The sequence below is a fragment of the Notamacropus eugenii genome, chromosome 6, assembly GCF_028372415.1.
Source record: "Notamacropus eugenii isolate mMacEug1 chromosome 6, mMacEug1.pri_v2, whole genome shotgun sequence".
NCBI classification, from domain to species: domain Eukaryota; kingdom Metazoa; phylum Chordata; class Mammalia; order Diprotodontia; family Macropodidae; genus Notamacropus; species Notamacropus eugenii.
The window spans coordinates 206,920,010-206,936,893 of record NC_092877.1 but is presented as its reverse complement, the minus strand read 5'-3'; positions in this window follow the sequence as shown (position 1 = coordinate 206,936,893).

Below are 16,884 nucleotides of genomic sequence, written 5' to 3'. Positions count from 1 at the left end.
ACTTATTAAGCACCTGTGTTTACAGGCCATTGTGTGCTGCACCAGAAATACAGAAGATAGAAATGTTATAGACTTCACCTTCTTGTATCTTACAGTCTAATAGAGAAGAAATTTACACAAATGACTGTGATAAAAGAGTTACTTATGCAGGAACTAGTGGTCCAGGCAAAGCAGGAGATATTTAAAGAAGAGTCGATCATTTTTAACTGATGAGTCAAAGGGAAGCTTCAGGAAGAAGATAATACCTGATCTGAGTCCTGGAGGAAGGGAAAGATTTCAGTAGCTTTAAGCCAGAAACACAATAATAAGAATATGCGTGTATGTGTGTGTGTATGTGTATGTATGTATACATACAAACATATACATATATACACATATACCTATACTTACATGTGTGTATGTAGATACACAAACATATATACAATCATATGTGTATTTATGTATGTATAAATATATGTGTATAATGCTAGGACATTTAAATTTCTAATATGGTTAAATATCAATAGCTATAACTCAGATGAACAAAAACTCATGGACATTGGGAGGGGGCAGAGTTTTCAGCAATTTTTAAGAGTGTAGAGGAATCCTGAAACCAAGAACCTTAATTTAGGGAGAAGGTACTGTTATAGGTGAACATTCTTAATTAATGCATTGGTGTCCACCGAGTAGGAAGGTGATGAATTTTCTCCGAAGAAAACATTTCTTCCTTCCTTGATGGCCTAGTTTAAAGACTTTTTATGCTACTTTTAGGTAGATACCCTAGGCCAGGGTCAGCTAGGTGGCACAGTGGATAGAGTGTTGGCGTGGAGTCAGAAAGACCCATTTTACTGAGTTTCAATTTGCCCTCAAACACTTACTAGCTGTGTGACCTTAGGCAAGTCACTTAACCCTGTTTGCTTCAGTTCTGTAGCTGTAAGATGAGCTGGAGAAGGAAATGGCAAACCACTCCAGTATCTTTGCCAAGAAAACCCCAAGTGGGATCAAGAAGAGTTGCACACAACTAAAACTGAAAAACAAATCATAGACAGGTCTCTTAAATTCCTCATCTGTAAAATTAGAAGATTAAATTCATTGACCTCTAAGATCTCTTCTAATTCTAAATTCATGATCTAATGATCTTCTAGTCCAACCATAACCTAATAGGAATCTCCTCTCTGACATATTCAAAATGATCTTCCTGCCTTTGCTTGAAGATTATGACTTGAATATGGGTGATTCTGTTGTCTGGGGCCAAGTAGTATAAATCTAATGCTTCTTCCACAGACAACTCTTCAAATATTTGAAGATGCTATCATGTCTTTCTCTTTCCCCCGGCCCCCTCCCCGATCCAGTTTTTTCCCCTTCAGGATAGGATGAAAAGTGATGCAGTGGACTGAATGTTGCTTTAGGGTCTGAACCTGGGTCTGCATTCTGGACCTCAGTTTTATCATCTCTAAAAAGAGGAGTTCAGACTACATACTCTTTAATATTCCTTCCAACTCTAAATCTGATAATTTTGTGGTTCTTGCTCAGTTGTTTTAGTCATGTCCAACTCTTTGTGACCTCATTTTGGGTTTTCTTGGCAAAGATATTGTAATGGGTTGCTACTTCTTAAACATCCCTAGTTCTCTTCAACCAAACCTTATATGGCGTGATTTTGAGGCTCTTCATCATTTTGGTTGCCATCCTTTGAATCTTTCCAGCTTATCAATGCCCTCCCTAAATGTATTGCCTGGAATTGAATATAATATTTCAAAGTGGTCTAATCAGAGAAGAATATGGTGGGACCACCATCTTTCTAATCCTCCTTGAATATTGTCTTCTCTCTTTCAAGCTAAATATTGCTAATTCCTTCCATTGGTTCTCTTTCATGGTATGCTATTCAGTCTTCCTACCATTCTACTCTCTTTTCTGGATGTACTCCATCTTATCTATATCCTTCCTAAAATATGGTGCCTAGAACTGGACATGTTACTCCAGATATCTTTTTTGGGATTCTGTCATCAGTCATGTCAACTATTTTTTTCAGACTAGTATCACCTACAGATTTGACAAGAATTCACTCATCCAATAAATAAACAAATAAATTGATAAAGAAATAAAGAATTCATTCATGCAAACATACCTTCATCTAAGTCATTGATAGAATGTCAGTGTTTGTTTACATCTTGTCTCCTCCATTACCTTGTGAGTTCCTTGACAGTAGGGACTGTTTTTGCCCTTGTTGTATCCCTAGAGCTTTGTTGTATGTGTGACTTATAGTAGATGCTTAACCAACCCTTGTTGATTTGACTTGGTCTTCAGAGGACCAAGGACAGATCCTTGAGGCACTTGTAGAAATGGAATGAATAATGAGTTCACAGGAGACTTTCCTCCAGGTAAAAATCAACCACTTACACATACTCTTTGGATCTGATGTATTCCGTTATTCCTGAATCCATTTGGTTACCATTATCAAACTCAAATATTTCCATCTAGTTGACAAGAATCTTTGTTGAATGCTTTACTGAAATATAAGAATATCATATCTTTAGAATTTCTCTGAACCAGTCTAATTACCCTGTCAAAAAAGGACATGAGTTTAGTTTGTCATCATCCATACTTAATAAAGTCACACCCTTTCTAAATGCTCAAAAATCATGCCTTTAATTATGTGCTCTAGAATTTTTCTAGCAAAAGAAGTCAACCTACTTATCCTAGGGCTTAAAGATGCTGCCCTTTTCATTGTTTGTTTTTGAAATCAGGACAACTCTTGCCCTTCTCCAATCCTATGGAACTTCTGTTCCTTGAGATCTTTCAGAGTTACTTATATGTAATCAAATGCAATCAAGTCTGCCGCTTCTTTTAGACTCTAGGCTGTATCTCCTCCAGGCCTGGTGACTTGAACTCATTAAAGACAACTGGATGCTATCTTTCTATCTCTAGTTTCTCTTGGGTTTTAACCCTCTACTAATAAATTCCCCCACATAATGCTACCCAGACTATAAAACCTTCTCTCCAAAGCTTAATTCTTCATCCTACCATCCAAACTTGTCCTCTCCCTAATCTCTCTATTTCTACAACTGGTGCCACCATCTTCTAAGTTATAACAACAACAAGCATTTATCAGGAGGCTATTATGTACCAGGCCCCTGATTCTCCCTATTTATCAGGTAGTAAATCCTTTAAAAGTAAGAAAAGTCTGTGCCATATCTCTCTTTGTATTCCTAGTACCTAGCACCCAATAGACTTTTTTTTGTTAATAACTTATTTGTTTTCAGTTTTCAGCAATCACTTCCATAAGTTTTAAATTTTTCTCCCCTCTCCCCTTCTCACAAAAGCATGCATTCTTATATGGGTTCTACACATACATTCTTATTAAACACATTTTCGCATTAGTATGTAGCATAGAATTAAAATGAATAGGAGAAACCATGAGAAAAAAACAAAACAAAACATAACAAAATAGAAACTCATCTGTTTTGTTCTGAGTTCTGACTCTGTAGTTCTTTCTCTGGATTTCGATGGCATTTTGCATCAAGAGTCCTTTGGAAATGTTTTGGTCCTTGCAATTGCTGTGAAGGGTTAAATCTATTATAAACAGTCCTCGCACACTGTGACTGTTATTGTGTATGATGTTCTTCTGGTTCTGCTCATTCATATACGTCTTTCTAGGTTTTTCTGAGATCTGCCTGTTCATCATTTCTTATAGCCTAATAGACCTGTAATAACTTTGTTTAATTGAGGTCATTAGAATTAAATGATTTCCCAACAAAGAAAACAACAGAGGGAAAGTTGAAGACAGCATAAAAGTCAAGGGGTGTTGTAGTGGAAAGAGGATGAGATTTAAAGGCTGTGGTTGAAATTGGATTTGAATACTGGCTATGATATAATTTGGGAATACTTGGGCAAGTCATTTAATTCCTCTGAGCCACAGTATCCTCTTCAATAAAATGAACTGATTTTGAATATTCTTCCTTTCTATTTCTAAGACCTACCATCTTGCAATGAATGAAGAACATTTATTACACCTTTACTAAGTGACAAACACAATTCTGATCCTGAGAATATACATATCAAGTCTCTAACTTCTAGAAGCTTACATTCTAAAGGGGCGATGACCCAGAGTTGAATAATAGGCACTCAATGAACATTTCTTTTCCAAAGGCAATTGTAGTGTTGATTTGATTCCATTTCTCAGAACAAGAGCTGGAAAGAACAGGAGAGGGTGGATATTCCTGGCAGTTGGGTGGAAAATAGCCAATGTGAAGAGGAGGTTGCATGATCCCCAAGAATGTGGCTTAGTTCCTCCCATACATGGTCCAGAGGAGAGGAATCAGGGCGTTGAAATCCAGCTGGTAGTAGGGTGAAAAAAATGAGATTAGCTTCAAGTGATTTTCCTTAGGTGGAGCTTTGATCTCACCGTTCTGCTTCCTCCTTCCAGGGATGAATACTGCAGCTTATCTATGCTTCCCCATCAGCCAACTACAAGTGTTTCATTCGGATTGACACCTGATCCTGGGAAGTGTCAAATTTCAATTCCCCCAAACACAAAGTAGGCTGATAGATTCACGTCTTCAATTACATTTTCTATTGCTCCATTTCCCCTACCCTTGTAGGATTGTCTCAGCTGCTATTGCTTTTAACCCTAAAAATAATACATAAAAGTAACAAAAAATGTCATTGAGGTATAAATCTCTCTACCAAAAGCTCTCCAAAAACCAGGGTGCTTTACTTTCTCCTTATAATACAGTAAGTAGTTAGGTAGCATGGTTCCTAGAGTATGTAGTCCTGGAATTAGAAAACCTTGATTTCTTATCCTATCTCAGGCATTTACTCTATGTGTGACACTGGGTAAGTTACTTAAGTTGCCTCAGTTTCCCCATCTGTAAATGGAATAGCGATGGCCCTTACCACATATAATTGTTGTGATGGTCAAATTAATATAAGCAAAGAGTTTTGCAAATCTTCAAGCACTATAAAACCTATATCAAATTGTTTACCATTTCAGAGAAGGGAGAGAGAGAATTTGAAACTAAATTTATCTGAATGTTAAAAATTATTTTTACACATAAGTAGGGAAAATAAAACATTATTAAAAAGCACTATATCAATAGTAGCTATTACTATTATTTATTGGAATAATGTTTAGCACAATAAATTCAAACACAGAAAATTAGTTTGGACAGTTCCTTGTCACGAAATTTGACCATATGCTGTCAGCCATACTGTTTCTCTTGTTAAATTGTTTCTTCTTCAATGTCTGTTGTTCTCTCAATTTTTCCACTCAATGACCCTGTTACATTTTTTTTTTTAAACATCCAAGGGCATAATGTATAATGGAGCCAGTTCTAACTATCTCCTGAGAATCAGTTGTTAAAATTTTCAGTATGAGCATTTATATGTTGGAAATTGGCAAATGCTACATAGCAGGGTTTGATTTGGTGTTTTGCTGATTGTCTAGTCTTAACAAAGTGATAAGGAAAAGGTTAGTAATGCAGATTAAACTTAAAAATGTGTGGAGCTGACATTTGGGGTGGGGGAGATATTGAGGAGAGGTGATTGTTAAACATTTACCAACACGCCACTGGATATACTCCCAAGAAAGAAAGGTAGACTTGCAAAAGGTGAAGAGGAGCTATGAAATATTCCTCCTTTGTATCTCTCTCTTTTTTTTTTTCTATCTCAGTACTGTAGTGAAAAGACTGATAATATGAAGATGTGAGGGGCAGCTAGGTCATGCAGTGGATAGAGCACCAACCCTGGATTCAGGAATATCTGAGTTCAAATCCATCCTTAGACATTTACTAGCTGTGTGACCCTGGGCAAGTCACTTAATCCCCTTTGCCTCCACAAAAATAAAAAGGAGGAAGAAGATGTGGTTTTTAGTCCTCAGTTTTGCCATTATCTAACTAACCTTGGATAATTCCTTAACTTCTTGGGCCTCTGTTTCCCCATGTATAAAATGGTATATGCATTAGGGTAGAATGGGGAAGAAGGAAGTTGATGACCTTTATGGCCCCTCCCAGCTCTATGATTCAGTAATTCTAGACCTTTTGTAGCAGGTGTACAGATCTTAGAATAGAGAATGAATGTATAGATGTCTAATTACTATGAAGCAGCTTTGGAGCACATTCTTATGACCATGGGATTTTATAAAAAAGTCTGGCTAATTTCATAATATTTGCACTGGTAACAAAAAACCTCACAAGAGTGATAACAGTAATCAGATTTCATGCTTCATAGGATAAACTATTTTACTGCTAGTCTGCCAAAGGAGTTATTTTTTGCAGTATTAAAAAAAAAACCCAGCTAATGATGGGCAGAGGCCTGTTTTGTTTACTTTCTCAGCTCTTGAGAGGCCACAGGTATTAGTTATTAACAGGAATGATGAAAAGGGAGTCCATGGTTTGATCTAGTAAATTCTGGAAATGTTCATTCCTCCACAACTGTTACCACAGCTTTTAAAGTACCATGGGTTTTAAAACCATAACTTAAGCAAAGAAAGGACCCATTGGCAAAACAACATGGAAAACTGAGGCAGTTAATTGCCTGGATTTTTTGTAACAGAAAGTCTACATTCATTCATTCATGTATATGCATGTAGATACATATGAACTTTTTTTTTGCCCCCTGCTGAATGTGGAATAAATGAGGAATGAAACTGTATTTATCAAGCTGTTAAGATCCTCCAATAAAAGTCAGGATCTGTGGTCCTCCTCCGGAACCATCACAATTCCACATTTTACCCTGTGCAGAATCTTTTATTTTTGTAAGAATTTCTATTTTTGAGATTACTTTTATTTGTTCAATTATTAAGCATTTTTCTCCCTCCTACTTCCTTTTAAACCACAGGAAAAAAAATAAAAAGAAAAAAAAACCCTGTATTATGTAAGAATAGTCAAGCAAAACAAATCCTCATGTGGATTATATCCAAAAATGTCTTTCTCATTCGGCATATTAGTCCACTGTCTCTCTTTCATGGGGTGGGAAGCAATCATGGTTGATCAACCTGTCAGAGTTCTTAAGAATTGTTCATTTTTATAGTATTGATGTTATAGAATGCATTCTTATCTGCTTTTGTTAACTTTACTCTGTATCAGTTCATACAAGTCCCAGTTCTCTCTAAAACAATCTTTTTCTTGATTTCTTATAGCACAATAATATTCCATTAAATTTGTACAATACAATCTGTTCAACCATTTCCCAAGTGATGGACAGCCTTTAGTGCCCACTTCTTTGTTACTACCCCAAAAAAGGATATAGGTGGTACTATGGATAGAGCACAGGATCTGAGTCCAAATCCATCCTCAAATACTAGCTGTGTGACCCTAGGAAAGTCACTTGACCTCTGTCTGCCTCAGTTTCCTCATCTGTAAAATGAGGATAACAATAGTATCTACCTTTTGTTGTGAAAATCAAAAACACTTGTAAAATTCTTTGCAAACCTGAAAGTATTAATGCTAATGATGATGATAATGATTGATAATAATAACTTTTTATTATTTTTATAATTGAGACTCATGATTTCATAAAGTACATACCTTTTCCAAAACTTTGTAAAAGGTCAACTTTATTTTATTTTATTCCTCCTTAAATATCTCATAGCACTTTGTCTGGACATCTTTGTACTTAAAATAATCTCCTTATCTTGTATAAAGTTAGAAAGAGGCATTATGGAGGAGGTATAGGGAGCTGTCTGTCTAGATACATGAGTTTCAAAGCTGACTCTGACACCCTAGAAGTTCATTTTATATATATCCCCATCTATAACTGGAAGATTAGAAATAATCTAATCCAGGATTGCATATGTTTATATTAATAAATGATTTTCTATTACATTATATACATATTAGATATGTATGTATATATATGTGCTATACATGAATGTGTTACATAAATGTTAGTTATTAATGAACTATTTTCTATTATATTATATACATATATGTGCACAATTGCATGCTATATATTGACTGCATGTGTCATATAAATGTTAGCTATTATTATTATTTATTATTATTCTTTTCCTCTTTTTTTGATCTCTTTGGAGTCTAGACCTAGTAGTGGTATCACTGGGTCAAAGGGCATGCACAGTTTAGTAACATTTGGAGCATAGTTTCAAATTGTTTCCCAGAATGCCTGGCCCAATTCTTTTTAAAAAGTTAAAAAAAATTTTTTTTTACACTTTCATTTCCCAACACCACCTCCCAGTGGAGCTCCTTCTTGTAACAGAGAACTTGTTAAAGCAAAACAACTTGACTCATGGATCATGCCTGGCAGCATATGTACATATATATCTCCTTCCATTCCTATTGTCTACCCTCCTCTCTAACAAGAGTTGTTGTTGTTGAGTTGTTTCAGTTGTGTTTGACTCTTCATGACCCTATTTGGGGTTTTCTTGGCAAAGATACTGGAGCAGTTTGCCATTTCCTTCTCCAACTCATTTTACAGATGAGGAAACTGAGGTAAACAGGGTTCAGTGACTTGCCCTGGATCACAAAGCTAGTAAGTGTCTGAGGCCAGATCTGAACTCAGGAAGATGAGTCTTTCTGACTCCAGGCTCTACATGCTATCCACTGTGCCATTTAACTTCCCCTACTAGGAGAACACATTTACATGGATTTTTTCAAAGAGTTTTATATACTACTATATCTCAGTGTGGTAGAGAGAGCGGGATATGGAGCCAAGAGGACCTGGGTTCAATCCCTGCTTCAACAATTAACTACTTGGTGTGTTTGGGAAAGTTCACTTAACTAACATCTCTGAGCCTCACTTTCCTCATCTGTAAAATGGGAATATTGGACTAGATGGTCTTTATCATCCCTTTTAGCTCTAAATCCAAATCCTCACAACAATCCTGGGATAACTTAAATCCTATTATCCCTATTTTATAGATGGAGAAACTAAAACTCAGAAAGGACTTGCAGAGGATCACATAAATATCAAATGTCAGTCAGGATTTGAATTCAGTTTTTCCAGACTCTTCCTTGACTCCAACCCTCTAGCAGCCACTTGACAAAGTACTGCTTCTTTATTAAGAGTAGCCAGGAGGCTCAGTGGATAGAGCCCTGGACCTGGAGTTGGGAAGACCTGAGTTCATAATCCTGCTTCAGAAATTTACTGACTGTGACACAGGGTAAGTCAAGTAACCTCTGTTTGCCTCAGTTTCGTCTTCTGTAAAATAAGGATAATAATGACACCAATCAGAGTTGTTGTGAAGATCAAACTGTTGTGAAGATCAAGTTGTTGTGATGATTAATTATAAATAAATATATAATTATTAATTATAAAGCACAGGGCTTGGCACATAGTGCTATATAAATATTAGCTATTATTATAAAATGGGCTGGTAATAACACCTATCTTCCAAAGTCGTTGTGAGTATGAAATGAAGAAATATTTGTAAAGTGCTTTCCAAACCATAATGTTCTCTATAAATACCAGCTATTATGAGATAACAAGCTAATTAGGAAGTGCTTAGCACAGTCCCTGGCACATGATAGGTACGATATAAAGGTTAGTTATTGTTACTATTATTTCAGATTGTCCCATGCATGGATCTCAGTTCTGATGTCTATTTCGTGTTGCTTTCCTTTACATTATTGTGATCTTTTCCCACACACATATTTCCAGGATGATCTCCAAGTAATTTAATTGCCCAGGAGATTTAAGGGCATGCTAGAGGAAAGCAGGAGATTCTAGATTGTTTCCTACAAGATGGGAATTAAATGAAGTGCCTGCTTGACTGAGGAGCAGGACCAACCATTCCAAGATCATGTTACAAGTTGGACAGTTAGGGGGAACAGTGGAGCGTTGGAGTTCGTCTGGAAGATCTGAAATCAAACCGTGTACCAGACACTCACTAGCTGTCTGACTTTGGGCAGGTCATTTAACCTGCTCAGCCTCAGTTTTCTCATCTGTGAAATGGGGATATTTTTAGCACCTACTTCATAGGGTTGTTATGAGTTTCAAATGAGATTTTATATATATATATATATATATATGTACACACGTACACATATATACATATATGTGTGTGAATATATCAATATATGTATATTGATGCATGTGTTTATGTATATGCATATATGTATCTATACACACAATGTACAGATGTGTGTATGTATATATGTGTATATATATATATATATAATTGCAAACCTTGAAGCACTACATAAATTCTACCTATTATCCTAGTGGTTATTGTTACTCCCAAGCTGGGCCACTGACTCTGAGTCAAAAGCCAGAATAGGAAAGAGAAAGGTAACTCCGGGACATTTTCCCTCAAGTTGGGACAGAGTGCTGGGAAGTGGTGGGTCTGCTAAAAAAAACTTTAAAATGGTTTCTAATCAAAGCAGTGTCTCTGAAAAGATGCCAGTCATGGTCAGAATCAGGTAAGAGGTCTTTGGTGCTTATAAATGTATTTGTGATCACATAAATCCTCTCCTTCACTCTTAAAGAAATGAAGCAAACGCCATGGCCACAGTACCTGCATTAGTTGCCAATGTTTAATTAGAGGAAAGGGGGAAATTGCAGTAAACATCCTTTCAGTAGCAAACAAATAATTCTGGTCTTGGACAACAGGAGACTGACCCTGTGTCTCCCTGGGTAAGAAGTCTCAGAGTGAAAAACAGGTACATTCCAGAAGCTTTGATGAGGACACACTGCAGTTTGAGAATGTGCCTATTTGGCTCTCAACACATACAAATTTGGAACTAGCTGCTGACTTATGAACTGCGGTTCCCTTTCTGATGCCAAGGAACAAGCCCTTGCTTTCAAGGACAGGAAGCTCCAAGCTGTTGTTCGTGATGGGTCCATCTCAGGTCTCATTTCCGTTCCTGCAAAGGTCAGGACCGTAGGTAACATGAGCAAGAGGGAAAAACATAGTGACTGATCTCAGAATGTCCCCACCCTCCCAGGGTATATGAAGAGGAGACCCCTTTCAACTTTACTTTAGGGAAGGAGAGCCCCTTTGATATAGGCTTTTTAGAGAGCCACCAAAATTTCTTTGATAATGACTGAAATTATTAAACAACACTTCTCTGGCAGAGGTGACCTCAGGGCACTGCAGAAGAACCAGGGATTCAGAAAGAACCCAGCTAAATTTGCAAGGACATAAAAAGTTCCTCCATATTCCTTCAAGGGATCTGGTTATGCTCGGAAGGTATAGATTAGTTTTTCCCTCACCAGAGCAGTCTCCTATTATATATTTTAATGATTCATTATAAAGGGTGGACTAGCAGAAAATGGAGAGAATAGAAATAAAGAAGGTTTCATTAGCCAGGGATCAGAAAACAGTCAAACCTCAAGATGATGTTGTTCAGTTATTTTAGCTGTGTCCAAGTCTTCGTGACCCCATTTGGGGTTTTCTTGACAAAGATACTAGAGCGGTTTGCTATTTCTTTCTCTGGTTCATTTTACAGATGAAGAAACTGAGGACAAGGGTGAAAGTGACTTGCCCAGGGTCATGCAGCTAGTAAGTGTCGGAGGCCAGATTTGAACTCATAAAGAGGAGTCTTCCTGATCCAGGTCTAGTGCTCTATCTATTGCACCACCTGACTGCCAAATCTCAAGCTAGAGTCAGTCATTACCATCCCTTCTAGATATTGAGTAGAGAGAAAACAACAGTACTAGTGTTATATATCAGAACAAAGCAGAAATACCAGCACACTAACTACTTACTCAATGTTCCAGCCACATTGACCTCCTTGCTATTTGTTGCTCATGGTGCTGTCTCCTGACTCTGCCTATTCCTTGGCTACTTCTCATACATGTCTCTTTCTCCACCTCTAGTTCCCATGGCTACCTCCAAGACTAAGTTCAAATCCCATCTTCTACAAGAGAACTTTATCAATGCCTCCCATTTCTAGTGTTTTCCTTCCGAGATTACTTCCAATTTTCACTGGATATATCTTCTATATTATTTATAGAATATATATTTTTATATCTTCTGTATTATTTCTATATGATCTCCCCCATTAGCATGTGAGGGCAGCACTTTTTTTTCTTTTTGAATTGGCTTTCCCTTGTATTCTCAGAGTTTAGCATAGTACCTGGAACATAGCAAGTGCTTAATTGACTGTTGACTTATTGACTGTTAACTGAGTCACTTCTTGAAATACTACAATGCAATTGACGCTGGCCACTAAAACAAACAAGAAGTGCATATGAAATAGACTGGACATGAATACTTTCATTATGAACCCATAATGGCAGGTTTAGAAGTATGAGATAGTAGAAGTCACTTAAACCAGTCCCCCCATTTTACAGATGAGGAACTAAGCCAGAGAGAGGTTAAAGTGATTCATCCACAGCCACACAGTGGCCATGGATGTAGCAGATGTGGACAGGTCCTCTCATGCCAAGTCCTGTGTCCTTTCAATTGTAGCAATTATATTCTAACATCAATTGGAAATAGACTTGGCCAGTTATAAGCATGTGAAGCAGCACAGAGAATAGAATGCTGGACTTGGAGTTGGGAAGATAGGAGTTCAAATCTGATCTGAGACGCAGTCTCTGTGTGACCCTGGGCAAGTCACTTAACCCGATTTGCCTTGGTTCCTCATCTGTAAAAGGAGCTGGAAAAGGAAATGACAAACCGCCTCAACATCTTTGCCAAGAAAACCCCAAATGGGGTCACAAAGAGTCAGACGCTGAATGACAACAACAAAACAAGGGCTTCCTCCTGTGTTGTATCAATGGGGCTCCCTCAGCTCCAACTCACAGCAGTGTTTTGCTGACCAATACAAGGAAATCATAAAAAGTGGGAAAAGTTGAAGACCTTGAGATCACTGAAAATCTTCACTTAATGCAGACTCTTGAAATTATGCCTAATAATGAAGTCCAAATTGATTTTGAAAAGGCAGTGGGCATATTTAGTTTGGAATTAATCAAAAACTTTTTTAAAAAAACCTTTAGAGCTTGAATCCAACTGGCACACAAGTTATACCACAGCCCTCACTCACTCAAAACAAAGTCAAGTGCAAGTCATGTCATTATTTCTCCGATGACATGATCTTCTTTGGCAATGAAGGACGAGCACACATATACCAAAACAATCATTCAAAATGCTGACATCTGCTATTGGTAGGGATATGCTAGTGAATGTAACAGCCAGCTCTCCAGAAATAGCAGAACATACTTTTAAATTTAATCTGCATTACTAACATTTTCTCCATCACTTTCTTAAATCTAGACAGTCAACAAAACAATAAACCAAGTCCTGATTTGTAGTTTTTGCTGATTTCTGAGGTTTAAATAGTCACACTGAAAATTTAACAATTGGCTCTTGATAGCCAGTAGGAGCTGGCTTCAGCACTGCTCTGAGTTTGTGCTGGATAGATAGTTAGGTTGTTACTGTTTACTGTTGTTGAGTCATTCCAGTCATGGCTGACTCTTGTGTCCCCATTTAGGGTTTTCCTAGCAAAGATACTGGAGTGGTTTGCCATTGTCCAGATCACTTTACGGATGAGGAAACTGAAGCAAATAGAATTAAATGACTTGCCCAGGGTCATATAGCTAGTAAATGTTTGAGACCGTATTTGAACTCAGGTCTTCCTAACTCTGGTACTCTATCCACTGTGCCGTCTAGCTGTCTATATCCCTAGGCTATGACTATCATGAATAGATGCACTCTTTCAGGATTTGACAGAAAATGTTAAAAAAAAATGCTTCAGGACTTGCACAAAGGACTGTGTAGCCATTTCTGTGGTAAGAACTATACAAGGAAACACAGAACTGATGAAGGGACATCTCTAAGAACACTTATCAACCAACACTATGAGAGGAACAACTTGACAGGGGTATTTGTTTAAAGGCAATGTTTAAAGGCAATTGAAGATCACTTTAATACAGCTGGTAGACCTGGTAGAAAATTTGAATGCCATATCACCCAATTAAAGATAACACAAAAAAAGAAAGACATAGGAAAGAATCCGGAAAGCAAAAGCATACCAGGAATTCTAGATTCCCTTAATTAGCATTTGGAAATAATAGGTGAAGGTGATTTAAGAATTCAAAACAGAGCAAAGAGTAAAAAAAAAAATTCAACATCAATGAGAAGCTTTGCTGTAGAGACTTGAGAAGTAAAGAAAGACTCTGCCTCTTAAAAAAAGGAGGATGTAAAAATTTTCTGGTCATTTATATAGTCACAAGACAACCTGCACAATCAAAGTGCAAATTAGAAACAAAAAGTGTTTGTCACGTTAATGTCATGAGTGACAGGACAGTCCTCAACGAGGGAGGTGACTAAAATCTAGCTTCTTTGCAAAACTAGAAGTGGTGGAGCTGGCTAAGAACCACCATGATTGACTCAAATGCTTCACAGTAGCGTCTGACCAGCTGGGTATTTTACCAGAGTCCTCTAATAGAATCAATCAGTATACATTTATTAAATGTCTACTCAATGATCTTAGGAAAAGCAAGGGAAAACTTGCATGAAAAAAGGGAGTGAAATGAGCAGAACCGAGAGCAGCGTATACAGTAATGGAAATATTGTTTTAAAAATGATTCTGAGCAAATAGGTCATTTTGATTATTTTAAATACCCAAATCAGCTATAAAGGACCTACGAAGAAAGATGCTATCTGCAACCAGAGAAAGACCTGATAAATAGACGTATGTACAGAATAATTATACATACATGTATACACAAATGGGATGAATGTTTGCAGGTCAAGGGCCGCATGGCAGGGCTTGGCAGTGCGGGTCTGCCCGACTCTGCAATGCAGTTATTTTGGACGTCTCCCTTGAAGGCCTGATCACTGAGACACAATAAGCAAGTGAAGGCAGGAGATAAAAGGCAAATGGGACCACAGAGCTGGCAGGCCTGAAGAGCAGGAGGCCATGAACCCGGAGAGCAAAGCAGCAGAACTGAACTGATTGTCTGCTTGTGCATGCATCACATGGAGTACATTGATCGATTGGGGCTGGGGGAGGGGGAGTTAGAATCCTTTGAAGTTGAACAAAACAAAATCTAAATCAGGGAAATTTCTGGAAGGGAGGGGAAAGAAGGGAAACAAGCTGGGGCTAGAATAATAGACTCCTTTTGTGGAATTTTAATTTGGGGAAATGGGGCTGCCTTTCTCAGCTGTAGCCACCCACATCCAAAGGCTTTCTTATGGTAAATGATTAACAAAAAGTAAACCTTTGCATTTTACAACTTAAAATGCACATTCTAGTTATGAAGATGACTCAGTTTGCATAATTGGAAAAGAGGGACTTACCTCATCAATTCATTAGTTCTGCAAACAAATTGATCCACTTTTAGTGGAAGGCTTTAGAGCTGGAATACTGTATGGAATGCAAAGGAGGCTAGACCACCAAGGTGAAATAGACCAAGTCCTTGGGCTCTAGACTAACAAGGTCTTGCATTGGTATAATGTCTCATCATTTACACATTTAATTTGTTTTCACATTATTTGATCCCTATAATCACCCAGTGAAGAATCCAGGGTAGGTATGGTTTGATTTTATTCTGTCATGCTTTTCTTCCTCCTCTCTCACTCTATGTCTGTGATTTCATTGATTCCAGAAGCTCCCGGAAAGGAATTCTTTCTACTGACACAGATCAACCATTGCTGGACACGTTATACTCTTCAAGAGCTGCATAGAAACCCCCTGGCAGTTAAACGTCTGCCGCAGTGTCACACAGCCAGGATGCTTCAGGATCTCCCAGGGACTCTGATTCTGAGGCCAGCTCTTTATGCCCTAAGGCAGGTTGCCCTCACAGGACAGATATTACTTGTCCATTGAACAAATGAGAAAATGAGAAGCTCAGAGATATAGTCATTTGTCAACTGTCACAAGACTAGGAGAGGACAGAGTTGGGACTAAAAGCCAAGTCTTGGGAATCCATGCAAACTGTCCAAAACTGTCTTAGAGTCACAGGAATAAAGCCCTGAAACAGCTGGGTGAACAGACAGCGATTGCCTCAGGCAACACCTTTATTTCCCTCCCTTCCCCCCAGTAAAAATCAATGGGGGATTGTCTTTTTAAAGGGTTTTTTTTAAAGGTCCAGATTCAAATCTTAAAGGGAACTTTAACATCAGAAAGTGGATGGTGTAAGGTTAGGAGAACTACCACAACGTGTTGTAAATATTCAGGTGAAAAAGCTTTCACCTTTTGTTAGTACCCTTTATAGTCTCTGTTTAGGGAAGAGAAAGTTTATGACTATTTATGAATACTTTTTCTTAGTTTTTTAAAATTATTTATTTATTTTATTTTTTCCCAATTATCTATAAACGTTTTTAAGATTCCTTTTTAAAAATTTACAAACTTTATATAATTCATGTTTTATATATTATATAAATTATATCATATAATTTTGTAATATTTTATATAAATTTATATGTATTTCAAATTATATTTTCCTATGAATTTTATATTATATAATAAATTTTAAAATTTATAAATACTTTCACAAGGCCCAGACTCTTTATATTTTCCTCAAGCATTGAGACTTTTTCCTTGTTTTTGGTAAATATCAAGACTCGACCAAACATTGATTTTTCTTAGATGTACTCACCGTGATACTCAGAAAGATGCTGTTCACTCAGTGTTTAAATTATGCTGATAACAAGTTTTGCTCAGACAATACACTGAGAACATGGGGAAGGCAGATTTTAATTTTTGAAAACAGCTTACAAGGTATTTTTTAACTTTTTGGAGACAGAGCTACATTTGTTGTTGTTCAGTGGTGTTCAACTTTTCACAAATCCAGCTGGGATTTTCTTTGCAAAAATATGGGAGTGGTTTGCCATTTTCTTCTCCAGCTCATTTTACAGATAAGGAAACTAAGGCAAACAAGGTGAAATGACATGCCCAGGATCATGCAACTACTAAGTATCTGAGGCCAGATTTTAACTCAGCAAGATGAGTCTTCCTGACTTCAAGCCCCATACTCCCTCCCTAATGCTACTATAACACT